Here is a 7,677-nt window from a genome sequence, read left to right on the forward strand (position 1 = left end):
TCCTTCTTAGGAAGAGCATCACCACTTAGGGGCCCACTCTTCTTCCCAAGTATTCTGGAAGGTGGGGAGGAGTGGGATATGGAGGCAGAACATCAATTCTACCTCTCACCTCTGGACCAAGCCCCAGTCCTAGGGTGTGCACCCTGGGACTATGAGCTTCTCTGGTACACAAGTTCATGGGCCCCATGGACTTCTTGCTTTGTGGGGAAGGCTGGGGGTGGGCCCACTAAGGCCTAGGCCTAGAGCAGCAGTGATGGTTGCTTGGGTCAACTATTATCTGGCAACCCTTGGGCTTAGAAAGACTGCCCTTGTCATCAAAACCAACCTTCTCTGTGTCCCTTTTAGTCATGGGATCCTGGAGTATTGAAGCTGGAAGTGATTATGAGAACCAACTGCCCAACTTCTCATTTTAAAGATGGAAATATGGAGGACTAGAGAGGCAATTAACTGGCTCAAATTCCTTTAATTGGATTCTAAATATCTGTACCAAGTCTTCCAAGGATGGGGGTAGAGTAAGGAGGTGGAGAGAGATTTACAATATTACATAATGTTGATAGCATAGCCAGATCCACTGGGTTTAATACATCTGTGATTATAAATTCTTAGAGGTTAGTGGATAAACAAGGTGTGAGAGCCCTAACTGGTTTAGCTCAGTGGATAGAGTGTCAGCCTCTGGACTGAAAGGTCCCAGGTTCAACTCCAGTCAATGGCATGTACCTTGGTTGGGGGCACATCCTGAGTAGGGGATGTGCAGGAGGCAGCTGATTGATGTTTCTAACTCTCAATCCCTCTCCCTTCCTCTCTGTAAAAAATCAATAAAATATATTACAAACAAACAAACAAACAACAACAACAAAAACAAGGTGTGAGAAATGAAAGGTGGGAGGAGAAAAAAAATTTGTATCCAACTTCCACTGCCAGAAAAAGTATTTTTCTCCCTTGGACATATTGTCTTTACTCAAATGCGCTATTGCACAGCAGAGATAAAAAAAATTAATAGCTTTGTTTCCTGTGATCTCTTTATCAGCCAAAGTACAGGACTATGGCTCTCAGTTATTTTAATGGAAAAATGGAGGTTGTATTATCAGGTGATATGGCTGTGTGAGGCATTATTTTATTCTTTTATCTTCCTTGTTCAAAGTGAGGCGTTCTAGCACCGATTAATGAATAGAGCTACCATGACTGTGATGTTCCCTGTGCCTGATCTCACTCCACCTCCCTTCCCCGCCCCCCATAATTTCTTTTTTAAAAATATGTTTTTATTGATTTCAGAGAGGAGGGGAGAGGGAGAAAGATAGAAACATCAATGATGAGAGAGAACCATGGATCGGTTGCCTTCAACATGCCCCCTATTGGGGATGGAGCCTTCAACACAGGCATGTGCCCCTGACTGGAATCAAACCCAGGACCCTTCAGTTCATAGGCTGATGCTCTATTCACTGACCAAAACCAGCTAGGGACTCACTCCACCTTTTAAGATAACTGTGACAGGTGAGAGAGGGGCAGCTGATAACAGCACAGATCCCAGGGAAGGCTATGATGGCTGGGGTCCTTGTCCTCCAGGTAGCTTGAGGGCTTTGCAGACTCAATCACATGGCCCAAGTAACCAGCATTGCAGAATCTTTTATGGCTTCTTCGGGAGAATTTATTCAGCAAGCACTAACTGGTGATTTCTGATGTTCCCAGTGTAATATTTGATAGGAAGGGGAAAAATGAGTCATGCCGGTTCCTGCTGCCCTAGGGAACCTCATGCTGACAGAGGGTTGCAAGTTTGATCACTCGGGAAGGACGCTTAGTCACATCCTCCTTCTCTGGGCTTCCAAAGTACATCCACCTATCTGTATCCGGGCTTCTGTCACATTGTGTGTTCATTTATTTTTCTGCATGTCTGTTTTTTCCTCTGTTAGAATGTGTATTCCTCTGGGGCAGAGACCAAATCTTAGACATGGTCTCAGGTTCATCTTTAGTGCCCAGCTGAAGCAATCAATATTTGTGCACTAAACTAATGTGTGAGCAAGTTCATTGATTTATTCATTCATTTATTCTCCAATGTCTATTGTTAATTTCTATTATATAACACTATCTATAATCAGGCCTGTTACTAATATCAGAGGTTTTTTAAAAGGAGTAGCTTTGCTATGAGTGTCAAGTATGGCTTATGAAAAGGACAAAGGAACCACCTGACTCAGCTCTCTTGTCATTCTTGCAAAGACCCTTGACTTTTCATCCTCCATGAGCCCTAACAGTGATTCAGAACTGGTGGTGGACAAGAGAGACCCCTTGGATATTGTAAAATGAATGCTGACCACCAGTGGGGCAGGCTGGATTCTCTGCCCCAGTTCTGCCACTCTTAGAATGGTAACTGAGTCTCAATTACTTCATCTGAGAAATGGTGATAATATAACACTCTCATCTTCTTCACAAGGTTTTTGCAAGAGTCAAATGAAAATGGTTGGAGATGATAAAATTACACCAGGGAAAGCAAAAATCATTTTAAAAAATAAAGCAGCTCTCTCTTCACCTACCCTAAGACCCTTCATGTGCTTTGGAAAAAGCTCCCCCTGTTGCATACCCTATGCCATCCTTTGCATTTATGGAAAATATTTCTTCCATTTATTATAATACAGAGTCTGGTGGAGTGGTTTTGCAAGCAATGGGACCAAATCCCCAAACTGCCATCATATGACAGCATCCACATTCCATTAGGAGCTCACAGGTAGCTCAAGGAAGAGTGCATCCCCAGCAAGGGCTTTCTTCAGGGATTTTACAGTTACTCACTAAAAGTTCAATGAAACAATTGCCATTGGCTAAAAAGCCAATGAAAATCCTCCAGGCTTGCATGACTCAGACCCAGGAGAGGCTCAGTTTATGTTAAAATCAAGGGATATGCTGAATGAAGCAAGGCAAGAGATAAAGACAGCATTTGTCAAAATGCAATTCCAGACTCCTCCTCTCACTCCTATGGAGAGAGAATTGAAATACTGATGATGTTTCCTTTCATCTGGTTGGAGTCCTAAATCCCTGGGTCCTGAGAATGACTCTGCAGGGATGATCTTGGACAAGTCCTTGATATATTCAGTTTTCCAGGCTCTTACCTTTCAAATGAGGAGGTTGATTAATGCTCAAGGTCCCAGCTCACTTTTACATTTTGCAATTCTATGATCTCCAACTGTTTTATGACTTCTGGATATTCGAAAGTAAATTTATAAGCATGTGGTTCTTGTCTTATGATTCTTCCAATGTACCTGTCTGGGTGGCCTGAGCTCCTATCTCCATATGAGGCCCCACATATACATTAGCAGGGCCTGGGGGACCAACAGCAGCAGCTCTACTCCTCCAGGGCCTGACACCACATTAGTCCTGTCCCCTGTTGGACCAGGAGACAGAAATTGGGTTCTAGTCTAAAACAACTGTGACTCACTTAATCCCTTCAAGGCCTGTCTCTGGGAACTCTCTTTTATGAAGCTTTCTGTTATATGAAGTTTCTTTCAGAAGATTCTGTCCTTCCTCTGCCCTACTTTTTGTGGTCCTATCAGTCTGTGACAGTGGTGGGAGCTGGCAAACCCATTTGGCTTCCCGTAGATCACAGGAGAGTTTTGTACATGGCAGGTACTCAATAAATGCGAATCAGTGCCCTAAGGAATTTAAAACTAGATTTGAGTTACATAAAAGTTTGAATGGTACTGATGCAACACTTACATTTCTATAATTTCTGTGGTGCTTGGTTAATGATTCCCAACCAGGAATCTGTGGAGATCTGTTAAGGTAGCAATGAGGGTGAGGGCAGAGTAGATAGAATTATTTGGTTGCAAGTGACAAAAGTCCAACTCATATTGGCTAAAACAAAAAAGGGGTATTACTGGGAGTAAAGCTGACTTCTGGTTTGACAACCAAGGCTCTTGAGCTGTTGTTAGCTTCTGCTCTCCAACTCTCACTTTTGCTTCTTCCTGTGTTGGTCCTATGCTCAGGCACACTCCTTGTGGTGGCAATATGGCTGGTAGCAACCCAAGGAAAATGGAAACCCACTTATTCCACAACATTTTCAAAAGAGTGCTGGGCTATCTCTCAAAGGTCATTGTAGTTAACAATCCCTGGAGCTGGAGGAGTGTGTACCTAAAGGACAAGTGGGCCAGAACTGTGAACAGAAGAAGGGAATTGATGCTCAAGACAAAACTGACAAAGTGCATCTTCAAAATTCTGCAGTGTTTTAAAAAGCCTAACAGAAATAGTCCATTTACTAATGTTAAGGACATAGAAGCTAATGAACATATCATTTTTTTTTTGCCTTTGTCTCAATTTATGTCAGTTCAGTTTGGAACACTGGATATCTCTTGTTGACCAGAAGCTCTTTGCCTCATAAAGAATTCAAAGGGAAATTAATTTCTGGTGTATCCCATTTAACAGTGCTGATTCATGTTAATCCTAATTTCTATGAAATTATTTCTTTAAAATATATCTTTTTCATACAAAACATATCATAAATATTTCCACTTGGTATTGGAGGGCTAGTGTATTGTCTCAGCCAATAGGAACTGAATAAACTTGAATGTACTCATTCAGCCAATAATCATTACTGACCTACACCGCAGGTGGCTCTTAGTCAACGGGCATGCCAACTGTGTTTCTGAGAAATGAGGAAATTAAGTGTCTTTGGTAACCTGTGTTTTCCCTGCTGGGACCCTCTTTTCCTGCCATATATGTTGTGTCTGGAAAGCAGCTTTACCACCTACACCTGAAAGGGTATGGGAGTATAATTTCTGAAGGAAGATGAAGAAACAAAGTTGAGTAACTCACTGAAGCTTAAAATGCAAAACTTAAGAGGCCTTCAGAGAAAGGGTCCAGAGTCAAGATGTGGAAGCAATTAGTCCATTGCGGAAGTCTTTTGACTTTAGGGAGACTTGGTGAGCACACCTGAGCCCAAAGGGGAAGAACTCATAATTATAGGTAGGAGAAGCCAGGGCCAGAACAAGTCATAGCTTGTGGGCATTGGGTAATCTAGTGCCCCGGAGAACCAGAGGCTAGGATCAAGCTCTGTTGGGCCAACCTACAGCAGATGGCTCTCCAATTTTGAGGATTTGCAAATGTTAAAGAAAAATTATAATTGCTTTATATAATCATTAGACAATGTAAAGAAAAAAAAAGGGAGGGCCACTTCTGCTGCTTTGCATCCTTTATCTTTTAAGGAACTCACTCTCTTTTTAGGTTTTGTTTATCCTGTGAAGTTCAATTTAATTAATCTGGAGCATCATCCTGGGCATGTGATGGGTTCCAGGTCTGAGGCAGGAATAGGGTCTAGTGAACGAGGCACTTCCTAGACATTCCTGCCCCAGGACAGACAGTGGGTTGGGACCTGCATTTGTGAAGAGGAAAGTAAGTCAGAGAGCACACTGTGGATGCGGGGAGGAATGGCAGGGAGTCCCTGATTCCCTCCACGCTTCACACTGAGCTCTGAGTGAATGAGCTCCTGTATTTCAGTTAAATGCTGAAGCATGTGGCTCGTGTGGGCTACTGAAGTAATCCTGAGTAAGGCAGGGACTCAGGCCATACCAAGTGATAAAATCTCTATTGTTTGAATTGGGAAGAGATCTCAGAGATGATCCTTGTCAAATGTCCTCATTCCAGGCACAGGGAAATTGAGGCCCAAAGAAAAGAGAAAGATTTGCCTCCAGCTGCCAGGGTTTTGGGATGTTTGTTTCACCATCAGGACCAACCAGGAGTGCTGGTTAAAATGCTGACTCTTAGGCGCCATCCCAAACCTATGAGGTAGATGCTTTGGAAATGGACCCAGGAATCTACATTTAGGAAGTTATCCAGATGATTCCTAGACTCTGCAAGTTTGAGAAGCACTGGTCTAAGGATCCAGAACTGGTTTGTGATCGGCTGTGCAGTAGGGTTCCTGAGTCCAGACTTCAGGCTCTCTCTCTGACACTGGAGGACTGTAGGAGATGGTGACTGTGGAGAAAGTCAGAACCAGGAGGGTGAATGGAGAGCTAAGAAAGGTGAGGTTTTATTTCTAATTCCTTCTGCAGTTTGAGTAGGCCTGGTGGCATCTTTTCAGACTAGATGTTAAGACATTGAACAAATGATTCTTGTGTACCTGTCAGGCATCATGATGTTTAACTGTATGTGCCTTGAATCCCTATTACTTTCTAAACTCCAGCTGATCAATTGACAGATGAAGAACCTCACACAAATTCTCTCTCTGTTTTTAAAAGTTAATAGCCTCTCTCCAGTCTCCAATCCTTTGCATGTAACAGATGAGCAGATTGGCATGCATCCTTCTATGGCTTTCACATCTCAGACAAACTTAAGTTGCTAAAAACCGCAAGAAATGATCTCTAAATCTTAAATACAGAGATGAAATGAGAAGAATCAGTTCTTTTTGCTGGTTTTAAAATGACTTAGTCTCTACTTTGCATTAAAATGTCATTTACCTCTTGTTATAAATCGGTGTGTATTGTCTTATATTTCATTATGTGAAGACTTTTAGCATTTTAAGCCAGGATTCCTTTGGGATGTCCTAGGACCAATATAACTAGAGACTAATTACTAAAATTTTATTTTTTTAATTATAAAAAGTTAATAAATAGTTCATGAAGTTACTAATAAAGACCAAAACAAAGGAATAAAATGGGTATTCTCTTTAAAAACTCAGCTTGTACGTAATATATGTTTCTATAGAACATTTGACTGAGCTTTAAGGCAGGGAGCTGATACTGGCTCTGCTCTAAATATGCTGTGTGAACTTGAACAAAGCACCACCCTTCTCTGGACCTCAGTTTCCCTCTACATAGAACAAGAGGGTCAGACAGGTGATTTTGGAAGACTTTTTCAGCTCTGAAAGTTTCAGGGTAAAGTAACAAGGGGTTATGAAATGTCCCACAGTGTGGGAGGGAACAAATATGTCATGATTTTGTTCCAGTATAATCTGTTTCACATTTAGTATAGTCCAACCTGTGATGGGTCCTCTGTGGAACACAGATGACTCACTTCCTGTCCTAAATGGATCTTCTCTGAAGGGTGGAACAGATCCTTCCTTCAGATATCAAACCAGCCAAGGGGGGTCGAGTCTATGGGCCTTTGGCCAAATTCTGCATGTTCTTGATCTATGTCAAATTAAACCTGATATTTGCGTGCACATGAGCCCACGCACGCGCGCACACACACACACACACACACACACACACACACACACACAGTTAAAAACACAGCAGTTTAGAAGGTAGATGTTCCTGAAAAGTGTGCTCATCAAGTTTTCATAAACACAATCACATTTGACATTAAGTAGAGTAGTTGGCAATTGAAATGAAGATTAGGGTGAAAATTTTTATAAGGTGACAGATCTTTTTTGTGTAATTTGGAACGCTGGAGAAGCCTAGTATATTTCCACTTCTTCCAGGGAGTCGCCCCAGACTACTGCTGACTGTTGGTGCCTTCATTTATCTGTCTCTCCACTGAATTCTACTCTACTTTAAGAACTGGACCAACATAATAAGGTATAAAAATACACTCTTAAAGCCACAGACTCCTAAAATGTTAGAGACCAAAGACATCTCCTCATGTCACCTTTATCATTTGCTCATTCATTAATTCAACAAATATTTAGTTAATGTTTTCTATGTGTTAAGCACTGTGCTAGGTTGAAGATATAGGGCAAAAACAAAGCATAAAAGATTT

The sequence above is a fragment of the Myotis myotis genome, unplaced genomic scaffold (assembly GCF_014108235.1).
Source record: "Myotis myotis isolate mMyoMyo1 unplaced genomic scaffold, mMyoMyo1.p scaffold_m19_p_2, whole genome shotgun sequence".
NCBI lineage: Eukaryota > Metazoa > Chordata > Mammalia > Chiroptera > Vespertilionidae > Myotis > Myotis myotis.